This window comes from Zingiber officinale, chromosome 9A, assembly GCF_018446385.1.
Source record: "Zingiber officinale cultivar Zhangliang chromosome 9A, Zo_v1.1, whole genome shotgun sequence".
In the NCBI taxonomy this organism is placed as follows: Eukaryota; Viridiplantae; Streptophyta; class Magnoliopsida; order Zingiberales; family Zingiberaceae; genus Zingiber; species Zingiber officinale.
The window spans coordinates 115,360,418-115,371,758 of NC_056002.1; the positions used below are offsets into that span (position 1 = coordinate 115,360,418).

The window sequence follows — 11,341 nt, forward strand, 5'->3', positions numbered from 1 at the left end:
ATTGCTTTTGGTTCTTTCTTTATTTCCGCTGCATACTTACTTTGAGTTTTACGAAACAAACGAATTAGCCACGAGCGCTATTCATCCCCCCTCTAGCGCTCTACTATCCTACAAATATGGTATATAGTATTTATTTACATACGCTCGAATGACTCATCCTCATAATAATAATAATAATAATATACATAATCCTATTTCGGTTTGATCTGGTATGGAATGGACTTATAATCTAATGATCAAGCTGATTCCAGGATTATAAATTCATAACCTCTGCCCATTTCCATTTTGGTCAAAACATATTTACTAATTCTTTTATTTCAGTTAGTAAAAGGGATCTTGAACTAAGAAATAAATCTAAAAGCTAAAAGAGGGTATCCTGAGTAATTGCAAGAATTGGGTTCTTTAATATTCCTTGTATAGTAGATGCTATCACACATACAGTCATAATCAATTCGATAGAATTGTTTGATCTTAAAGGAAATTGACGTGGTGGCAAATCCACAAGTGCACGGAAGTGTCGTCAAGTAATAATAAGATCCAAGCCACGGGGACTGAGGATCGGGTATTAATTTACCAATCAAACTTAACAGTCTGGATCAAATCAAAAGGGTCTGTTGTCACGATCGCAAATCAGAATCTAAATGTTAAAGAAAAGTGAGAGGGTAAGAGAGAGAGGGAATCTAGAGAGATCACAAAAGTAAGTTAGAATATGATCAAAGTAAGTAGTCAGAAGAAAGACAAACAGCGAGAATGATCTTAGGGTTTTGATTTCACTTTCATACTAGCAAACACTTAAACTTTCTTAATTCTTATCCTCAAAATTGGCTTGTGCAAGTAGGCATTCCTAAGGTATCCGATATGAACTTTTACTTCTACAACAGCATATCAACCCCTAACCATTGAACATATTAGGTATGATCCATTAAGTTCTATGATTGTCTAGAGTTCCTTACGGAAGGCCAGGTTGTACTTTTGTATCCGACTCTCCGAATAAAATGAGATCACAAAGTATAGTACATAAAATGAGATCTATAAGAAAATTTACGCACACACAAATGAATTTCCTTCGAGAAACCCAAAAAAAAAAACAACTTATTTTCGTTCATTGAGGAGAGACAATGAGCACAAAGCAAAAGGATGTTCGAGCTTGAAGGGACGCTTCGCCATTGCTGTTTCCAAAAATACAAAACAACCATCTTCAAATCAGTACTCCAAACAAAAATTATATAGCGCAAAACTTACAATGCAGATCAAAAGCAAGCAAAGAAAGAAGAGGAGGATACCGATCGCAACCGAGCGAGAGTTCGATCTCCGAAGCTTACACCAGATGCGAGCAATCGACGACTGCAGGGAAAGGGGAGATCACTTCTAGGGTTTTTATAATGGAATGGGTCGGCTTGGGAGGAGAGCACGGAACGGTAACCCTCAAGGATCATTTACTTGGACTTACCAAATTTAGTATCGATTTATTGCTTGTCAGGCGCAGAATCTTAGAACACTTGATAAGCGTTAATCCAACGTAAAACAACCCTAAGATTTGCCTAACGATAGTTAGGATACCAATTAAATTTAGGGACTAACTAACTAAATTGCCAGTTAAATTTAATTTTTATATTTCATAAAAGTTTGATTTTAATAGAAAATATTGATATTTAAATTTGAATATGATATTCGATTGGAAGGTAAAAATATAAATAATTTTGATTTGATTTTGATTCGAATTGTTTAAACTTTTATCAAAAAGCTCGCAAACTTCGTTTGCATTTCTAAATTGGAGCCTTAAGGCAATGACAATTGACTCTGAGACTGTTCAAATCAAAAATGCCCCTAGGATGATTTTTAAGAAGTAGAATTCCTTTTTTTTTGGCAAGAATCGTAAAATTGATTACCGCGGAATAATCTCTCTTAGGGTAGATTAAACCGTTTAAGGTGGATAAAATCATCTTTTGCATCCCAAATTAAAAATTACATATACTAATCCCAATATGATCCGATTCATCCATAATTGTCATTTTATAAAAGTTTTAACGTTCAACATCCATCATATTCAAAAAAAAAAAAAACACAGAACTCTAAAATCTCCAAAACAGAGCACATCACATGGCCTCCTCCGCCTTCAAACCTTCACGGGTGGTGCTTTGCCGGGCGTCACCGACAGCGGAGGTGCGGCGCCATGGAGCAGTCCCTGAACGTCCGGCCGTCGCCAAAAGTTGCTAACCGGCGTGGCCCATCCACTTCCTCCCCCTCTTCCTTCCTTTCGGCTGTCACCGTGGACGAGGAGGAGGAGAAAGACAGCGACGGAGAGGAGCAACGACGAGCCTCCGCCGCGAAGGCGGCGAAGCGCTTGAGCCTTTCGTCGAAAGACGGCAACGGAGGGCCCATGTACGGTCGCAGGCAGTCGCTGCAGACGGAACGGATGCCGATGCAGTCGTGGGTGCCGCAGTCAGCCCTGCTGCAAATGGATTTCTCCGCCGTCGCCGCCGCCATGGATTCGGATGGAGAGGAATTGATCGATGAATGGAGGGAGAATAAGGGTTATGGACGTATTATATAGAGATCGGGGAGGGGGAAATTAAGAGAGAATTCAAAAAAGTCTATGAAGTAGGATAATCCGTTAAAAGATTATATTTGGCAGAGTAATTATGGCAATATTGTGGAGATAATTGGAGAAGAATTAGGAAAGATTTATGGTAACTAGTATTTTTTTTGCTATATATTGCATATCTAATCTTAGAGCTAAATCGAGCAAAATAGATATTAAAGTAACAATCTGATTATTTTACACATCTAATCTCATTTTTTTTTAAACTAATTTTAATAAATTATTTAATAATCTATATAAAAAAACATGGTAAGTTTTGCTTGATTACTCGATAAAATAGATGGATTGGGCTGAGTATTGATCCGATCAATAAGACTTTTTCCACAAAATATTTTTTTGAAAAATAGAAATTTAAAAAAATAGAAAAAATAAATAGCTAACGAAGAATCAGGTTAATCAGCATATATTGTGGCAGGTTAATCAGTATATATGAGTATCTGAGATACGTAGTGACTTGAATATTTCATAGGAGTCTGGGTCGTGTGTCTTAGTTCTAGTGCGGCTAATCATCCACTCAAACTAGCTATTGATCATTGCCTTGGTAAGCTATTGCCTCACTAACTAGCTAATAAGACACGAGCCCCTCCCCGGATGGATTTCTCCTTTTTCTTCTCAGCCTATGGAGTATTAGCAACCGTTTTCAGTTGTTATTCCCCTCCTGACGACAGGTTCTTACATGTTACTCACCCATTCGCCACTAGAAACACCACTTCCAGTCCGATTTGCTTGTGTTAAGCATGCCGCCAGTATTCATCCTGAGCCAGGATCGAACTCTCTATGAGATTTATAGTTACATTACTTACTACTTCCTTATTCATAAATAAAGCGGATTTAGAATTCTTTGTCATTCTAAGGCATAACTTGTATCCATGCACTTTATATTAGCCTGCAGTTCGCTCCCAGCAATATAGTCATCCCTACCCTATCACGTCAATCCCACAAGCCTCTTATGCATTCTCATTCGATTATGGCACGGGAGCAAGTTAAAATAGAAAAACTTACATTGGGTTTAGGGATAACCAGACTCGAACTGATGACTTCCACCATGTCAAGTTGACACTCTACCTCTGAGTTATCTCTCTTCCCCGTCCCATCGAGAAATGGAATTAACTAATTCTAAGGCAATGGATCAAGAAACTCAACGCCACTATTCCAGAACACGGGTCTTCTTTTCGCACTATTATTATTATAGATAGTAAAATAATGGGAAAAATTGAATTCAATTGTCAACTTCTCCTATCGAAAATAGGATTGACTACAGATTTGAGCCATAACACATGGTTCATCGTACGATTTTCCCAATTTAAATCGAGCAGGTTTTACATGAAGAAGATTTTTTTTAAACATGTTCTATTTGATACTGGTAGGAGAAGAACCTGACTCAATATTGTTAAAAAAAATAGAGGAAGCAGAACCAAGTCAACAAATCAAGGTGATATGGATCATCCCTTTTTCTTGCGCCAAAGATCTTACCATTTTTGAAGGAACTGGCGATACATTCCTTTCAATTCCCATTCAAGAGTTTTCATATGTTTCCACACCCTTTTTTGAGACCTCGAAAATGAAAATGGAGAAATTCCTTTTCATAGGAATACATACAAGAAAAAAAGATAAAGGTAACCCCACCATTAACTACTTCATTTTTATTTATTAATTTCATAGTTATAGAAATATTGATTTTATAGTAATAGAAATACATGTCCTATCTAGACAGAATTTGTAACTTACTATCCTCTTACTAAGCAGGCAAACATTTACCTTGGTGGAAAGACTGATTCATTCGAATCGACACGAGGATCTAACTCCATTGCATTGCCGGAATCCATGTTAAATATTTGAAGTAGGTTGACTTCTTTGCTTCTCTCATGGTACAACCATCTTCCCACTGACCCCCCCCCCCCCCCCCCCCCCCCTCGGTCCACAAAGACAAAATATAGGGCCGATGCCAACAATTCATCACGGAAGAAAGGACTCATCGAACCGGTATTGCTAACTAATACTAAATATAATAGAAAAAACTATCTTTTCTATATACTTTCCCCAGTTCATTGCTACCGCGGGCCTTACGCAATCAATCGGATTATATGGATATTCCTTCAACACAACATAGGTCATCGAAAGGATCTCGAATGACTCACTAAAGCACAAAAGTCAAGATCTTTCAGAAAATGAATTCCTATTTGAAGAGTGCATAATCACAAAGATAAGCTTACACTAACCTGTTAATTTTGGATCTAATTCAAGATTTTCCTTAGGAGGTATCAGGAAGGAATTGGAATGTAATAATATCGAATCGTATAGAATAAAAGGTTCTCTATTGATTCAAATAGTGTACCTATGCTATGGGGTAGAGATAGAGGAAGTGGAAAAAATCGAAGATTTCACATAGTATTTTTTTTTTTAATTTTTGATTGAACAATCAATATGTTTTTTCGTGCCCTTCGTTAAATGAGAAAATGGGTCAGATTCTATAGGATCAATAAATCTATGGGAACTTTAAGAATGATGGAAGGGAATAAAAAGAAAAGAAAGATAAAGAAAATAAAAATGAAATTAAGAATAAAGCAAAAATAATAAGTAGATATTCAAAAAAAAAAGTAGAAGATAGAAAAGCCCATATTCCTAATGAACAAATTCAAACTTGAAAAAGATCTTTCTGATTCTCGAAAAATAAGGGGCAAAGGATTGATCGAGAAAGATTTATTGTTCTTATCTTATTATAAGATTTTAAGATCATGATTTGATCCGTATATGCTTGGTAAAGAGAATAATCTTCCAATTTCCCTTGATCATAAATGGAAAATATTCAATTGGAACATGAACTGTGACTGAATTAGTCTTAGATACTCTTCGATATGGTGTGGAATAAGGGAGGAAATTCTCAAACGTAGAAAAGGATTCAATTATTTTGAAAGAATTGAACGAGGAGTTGTATGAGGTGAAAACCTCATGTCTAGTTCTATAGTTACAATAAGGGTGACTTATCTGTCAACTTTTCCACTACCACCCCTAAAAAACCAAACTATGCCTTACTTAAAGTTGCTAAAGTACAATTAACTTATGGATTTGAAATCACTGCTTATATACCTGGTATTGGCCATAATTTATAAGAATATTCTATAGTATTAGTGTCAGATACCACATTGTTCGAGGAACCATAGATGTTGTTGGAGTAAAGGGTCATCAGCAAGAGCGTTCTACTGCGTTGTATATTCTTATTCAAGACTTGTATCATTTGATGATGTTATGTGAATTGCTAGAAACATGTGAAGTGTATGACTAATCCAATAATGAAAGTTTAGTAAGAGGACTGGAGTAGGCTACCATGAGACAAAAAAATCTTTCTAAAGGGATTCGATTTAGTACTATTATATGTCAAGATTCAATATTGAAATCATTTCAGAGGTTTCCCTTACTTTGTCCGTGTCAACAAACAATTCAAAATACCTCAACTTTTTAATAACAAGTCTGAGTCAAATAGAAATGATTCAAAATATTTCTTTTTTACATTACACTATTTCAGAAACCTAAGGATTAGATCGTATGGATATGTAAAATATAGGATTTCCAATCCTAGTAGGAAAAAGAGAGAAACTGATACTCAATTTAAAGTGAGTAAATAGAATTCCATACTCGATCTCATAGATACATATAGAATTCTGTGGAAAGTCATATTTGATGAAAGTCGTATGTATGACTTGGAGGGAGATTTTTCATATCTTTCGAGATCCACACTACAATGGGTCAAAAAGCCAACATAAATAATTCATTTTTAGCCTTATAAAATGATAACTAATTCTTGAATCTCTTTCACACCATGTTATGTTGAGGTATTATAGAAAAAACTATAAAATCTGATATAATTTATCCTAATCGATTAGTTAACATGTTGGTTAACCATATTCTGAAACACGAGAAAAAATGATTGGCTTATCAAATTTTCTATCAAGCCATGAAAAAGATTCGACAAAAGATAGAAATAAATCCACTATCTATTTTACATCAAACAATATATAGAGTAACTCCCGATATAGCAGTAAAAGCAAGACATGTAAGCTAATCGACTTATCAAGTTGCTATTGAAATAGGATCTACATGAGGAAAAGCACTTGTCATTCGTTGGTTATTAGGGGCATCCCAAAAATGCCAGGGTTGAAATATGGCTTTCAAATTAAGTTTTGAATTAGTTGATGCTGCCAAAGGGAGTGGTGATATCATACGCAAAAAAGGAGGAGACTCATAGAATGGCAGAGGCAAATAGAGCTTTTGCACATTTTTGTTAATCCACAAGTAGGATCTATATAGACACATGGATCCATACATCTCGATCGAAAAAGAATCGAACGATATATTTTTCAAAACAAACAAAAAGGAAAAGAAAAATGAAACATAAATCATGATCAAATAAGCCCTCTTGGGGGCTTGCTTAAGAATAAGAAAGAGGAAACTTATGGAAATATCATGGAATAAGGTTTGATCCTATTCATGGGGATTTCGTAAATATCCCATTCCAAAAATAGAAAGTTCAAAATAATTAAGACTTTTTGTAAAATTGGATGCAGTTACTAATTCATGATTTGCCATGTAAATAATGAAAACTTCATTCTCGATTCTATGAAAATTTTGTGAAAGTGTTTCATTTGCTTCTCTTTCATGGAAGTTTCATTTTCCCAGAATGTATCCTAATTTTTGGCGTAATTCTTCTTCTGATTATCGATTCAACCTCTGATCAAAAGGATAGACCTTAGTTCTATTTCATCTATTCAATAAGTTTAGTAATAAGCATAATAACCCTATTGTTCCGATGGAGAGAATAACCTATACTTAGCTTTTCAAGAAATTTACAAATGAACAATTTCAATGAAATCTTTCAATTTCTTATTTTCTTATGTTCAACTTTATGTATTTCTCTATCCGTAGAGTACATTGAATGTACAGAAATAACTTTAACAGAGATTATGTTATTAATATTAACAGCTACTCTAGGAGGAATATTTTTATGTAGCGCTAATGATTTAAAAACTTTGTAGCTTCAGAATATTTCAGTTTATGTTCCTACCTATTGTCCAGATATACCAAGAGAGATGTACGATCTAATGAGGCTACTACAAAAAATTTTACTCATGGGTCGAGCAAGCTCTTCTATTATGGTTTATGGTTTCTCTTGGCTATATGGTTCATCTGGGGGAGATCGAGCTTCAAGAAATAGTAAATGGTCTTATCAATACACAAATGTATAACTCCTCAGAAATTTTAATTGTGCTTATATCCATCACTATAGGAATTGGGTTCAAGCTTTTCCAAGCCCCTTTTCATCAATGGACTCCTGACGTATATGAATGAGTGCGGTTCGTTCAACAAATTTCTACCTCTATATCTATTTATGAGATGTTTTGAATTTTTTTTTTAAACTCCATAGACATGCAAAAGAGAAATGTTATCCCCACTCAGACCAATACATAACTTTTATCAAAAGTTTATTGTGAACTTTTTGTTTAAATAACAATTAAAGTAAAGTCGAGTCAGGAACAACAAATCTCTTTATGATAAATAGATCGATTTTGTAAATTCGTTATTATGGGTAATTCTTATAAAGGATCAAACTAATGTCGTATACAATGCTTGAATTATCGTTGTAGATACTACATAGTTGGTTCTTCTCCTTCAGAGACTACGAGTGTAATAGGAGCATCTATTGACAAAAGGACCACCCTAAGATGATCGTCTCAGGGATATTGAGAATGAATCAAATCAGATGGTTCTATGTCTCAATTTTTCTGACTTGCTCCTACGAAACCAAGGTCGAAAGGATTGTAAAAGTTAGTCATTCACAACCATTGATGAAGGATGCCTCGAAAAGTTAAGGATTAGTAATCCTTTTTAGAAATCAAATGGATTCGGTCTTATACATATGCAAGGAAGGTAATCAAAAAAGAAAGAAGATTAGTTCTTCTTTCTTTTAGCACTTAGGAGTCGTGCGAGATGAAAGTCTCATGCACAATTTTGAATGAGAGAAAGAAGTGAGGAATCCTATTTTCGACTCTGACTCTCCCACTCCAGTCATTGCTTTTTTTTCTATTACTTCGAAAGTAGCTGCTTCAACTCTAGCCATGCGAATTTTCGATATTCCTTTTTATTTATCATCAAACGAATATCATCTTCTTCTAGAAATCCTAGCAATTCTTAGCTTGATATTGGGGAATCTCATTGCTATTACTCAAACAAGCATGAAACGTATGCTTGCATAATTGTCCATCGGTCAAATCAGATATATAATTATTGGAATAATTGTTGGAGACTAAATGATGGATGTGAAAGCATGATAACTTATATGTTGTTCTATATTTCCATGAATCTAGGAACTTTTGCTTGCATTGTATTATTTAGTCTATGTACCGGAACTTATAACATTCAAGATTATGTAGGATTATACATGAAAGATCCTTTTTTGGCTCTCTCTTCAGCCCTATGTCTCTTATTTTAGGGATCTTGCCCACTAGCAGTTTTTTTGAAAAACTCCATCTATTCCGATGTAGAGGCAAGCCTATATTTCTTGGTTTCAATAGGATTACTTATGAGCATTGTTTCCATCTATTATTATCTAAAAGTAATTAAGTTTTAATGACAGGATGAAATCAAGAAATATCCCCTTACATGCAAAATTATAAAAGATCTCCTTTAAGATCAAATAATTGCATCGAATTAAGTATGCCTATATGTGTGATAGTGTCTGCTATACTAAGAATATCAATGAACTCAATTCTTGCAATTGCTTAGGATACCCTCTTTTAGCTTCTAGGTCTATTTCTTAGTTCAAGATCCCTCTTACTAACTGGAATAAAAAATTAGTAGATTTGTTCCACCAAAAATGAGAATGGGCTAGGGTTATGAACTTATAATCATGGAATCAACTTGATCATCAGATTATAAGTTTATTCTATACCGGACTAGACCAAAATAGGGTCATGTACATTCTTATTATGAGGATGGGTCATTCGAGCATATGTAAATAGATACTATGTACCATATTCACTTCTTTTCTTTCAGGAGCTTCTATTGAATGGAAAAATAGGTTTGATTGTACATCTTTTTGATATATATAAAGGTATACTCCGAATAATTCAAATCAAAGCAATTTGATGTATGAGCCGGACCTATATGACATGACCGATCGATATAAATACTCCAACAGTCCACCTTTGTTATATATTCTATATATCACATTAGATAGATATCATATTCATGGAATACGATTTACTTTCAAGATGCCTTGATGGTGAAATGGTAGACACGCGAGACTCAAAATCTCATGTTAAAGAGTGTGGAGGTTCCGACAAAAATGGACAAATGAAACTCCGAAGCTTCCATCGACGAAGATAAAGTAGCCCTCATGATAAAAAACTTTAGTAAATTTCTTAAATCTAAAAAATTTCACAAGTCATTGGCAAAGAAACACCTTCGAAGTAAAAAAAGAAGATTCAATGTTACAATTGTCAGGAAGAAGGGCACACCAAGGATGACTACTCTAAACTAAAGAAGAATGAGAAAAAAGAAAAAAAGGGCCAAGACGAACGAAGTAGAGAAACTTAATTAAAAGCTATGTGGGATGAATCGTTATTTTTTTAAGCCTATGTCAGACTAGCACTAATGACGAACCATCAGAGGGACGAAAAAAGTACCTCAGAAATAAGCATTGACGAAGGGGGAGTGTCAACGGACGGAAGTAGCTATGAAGGAGCGTCAAATCATGAGGTAAGTGAGGCACATTCTCTATCTCCTGAAAAATCATATGAATTTATTAAAATACTTTCTAGAAATATGTACAAATTAGAAAAATATATATAAAGTTAAAAATGGACCTTAGCAAATGCATGCCAAAGATTTTGATAAATTAAAATTTGAAAACAAAAATTTGAAAGAACAATTAGAATCTTTGAAAAATGACTATGCATACTTAAAATCAAATGTTTTATGAAAGTCAAATTTTAGAAATTATAGCTAACTCAATTGGTATATGATAAATTAAAAATTCCCTATAAATTATATTCCACCAGAGCTTCCTAATAAATATAATAGTAAAATCGGGTTCCAAAATCATGTTTAAATTAAATTCTATATTTAATTAATTTACTAAGGTAGAAATTACTTCCCTTAGAAAAATATTTTTCATAAAAACTTTTCTTCAAAATTTTTATAATGATAGAACAGCAAATTATTTGTTAAATTAATTTTTTTCAGAATTTTTATTAATAATAAATTTTCTATAAATTAATTATATAAAAATTAATTTTTAATATTAAAATTGTCAAAACCCTAATTTTGAACAATTGATTTTTTTTCTAACCATTTTTATTCGGTTTTACATACTTAGAAAAAATAGAAAAAAATTCTAGATCAAATCTATTTTAATATTTATTTTTCTAAAAATAGGATTCTATAATGAAACAATTTATTTATGTTAAAATAAAAATATTTTTTTTATATTTTTTTATCAAACTACTTTTGCTTGACTTTTTAAGGACTCTTTTGAAATAGAAAAATATTTTTTAAATTATTTTTGTCAAAATAGAAAATTAATTAGTAAAATTAGAATATTTTAAAAATTATATTTGAAAAATGTTAAATTACTATTAATTATATTCATGAACGCCTAAAAACTTTTCAACATTTTTCTCTATTTTTTTTTTAATTTTTTTATATGATCAAAGATGGAGAGATAAGTTAAGGGGAGATAGGATA

General features: G+C 33.4%; 2 pseudogenes; both read left to right on the forward strand.

The window, feature by feature from the left end:
- Nucleotides 1-7,174: 7,174 nt before the first annotated feature.
- LOC122018901 lies at nucleotides 7,175-7,945 on the forward strand (annotated as a pseudogene).
- A 548-nt stretch (nucleotides 7,946-8,493) lies between these two features.
- LOC122019493 lies at nucleotides 8,494-9,434 on the forward strand (annotated as a pseudogene).
- The last annotated feature ends 1,907 nt before the right edge of the window (nucleotides 9,435-11,341 follow it).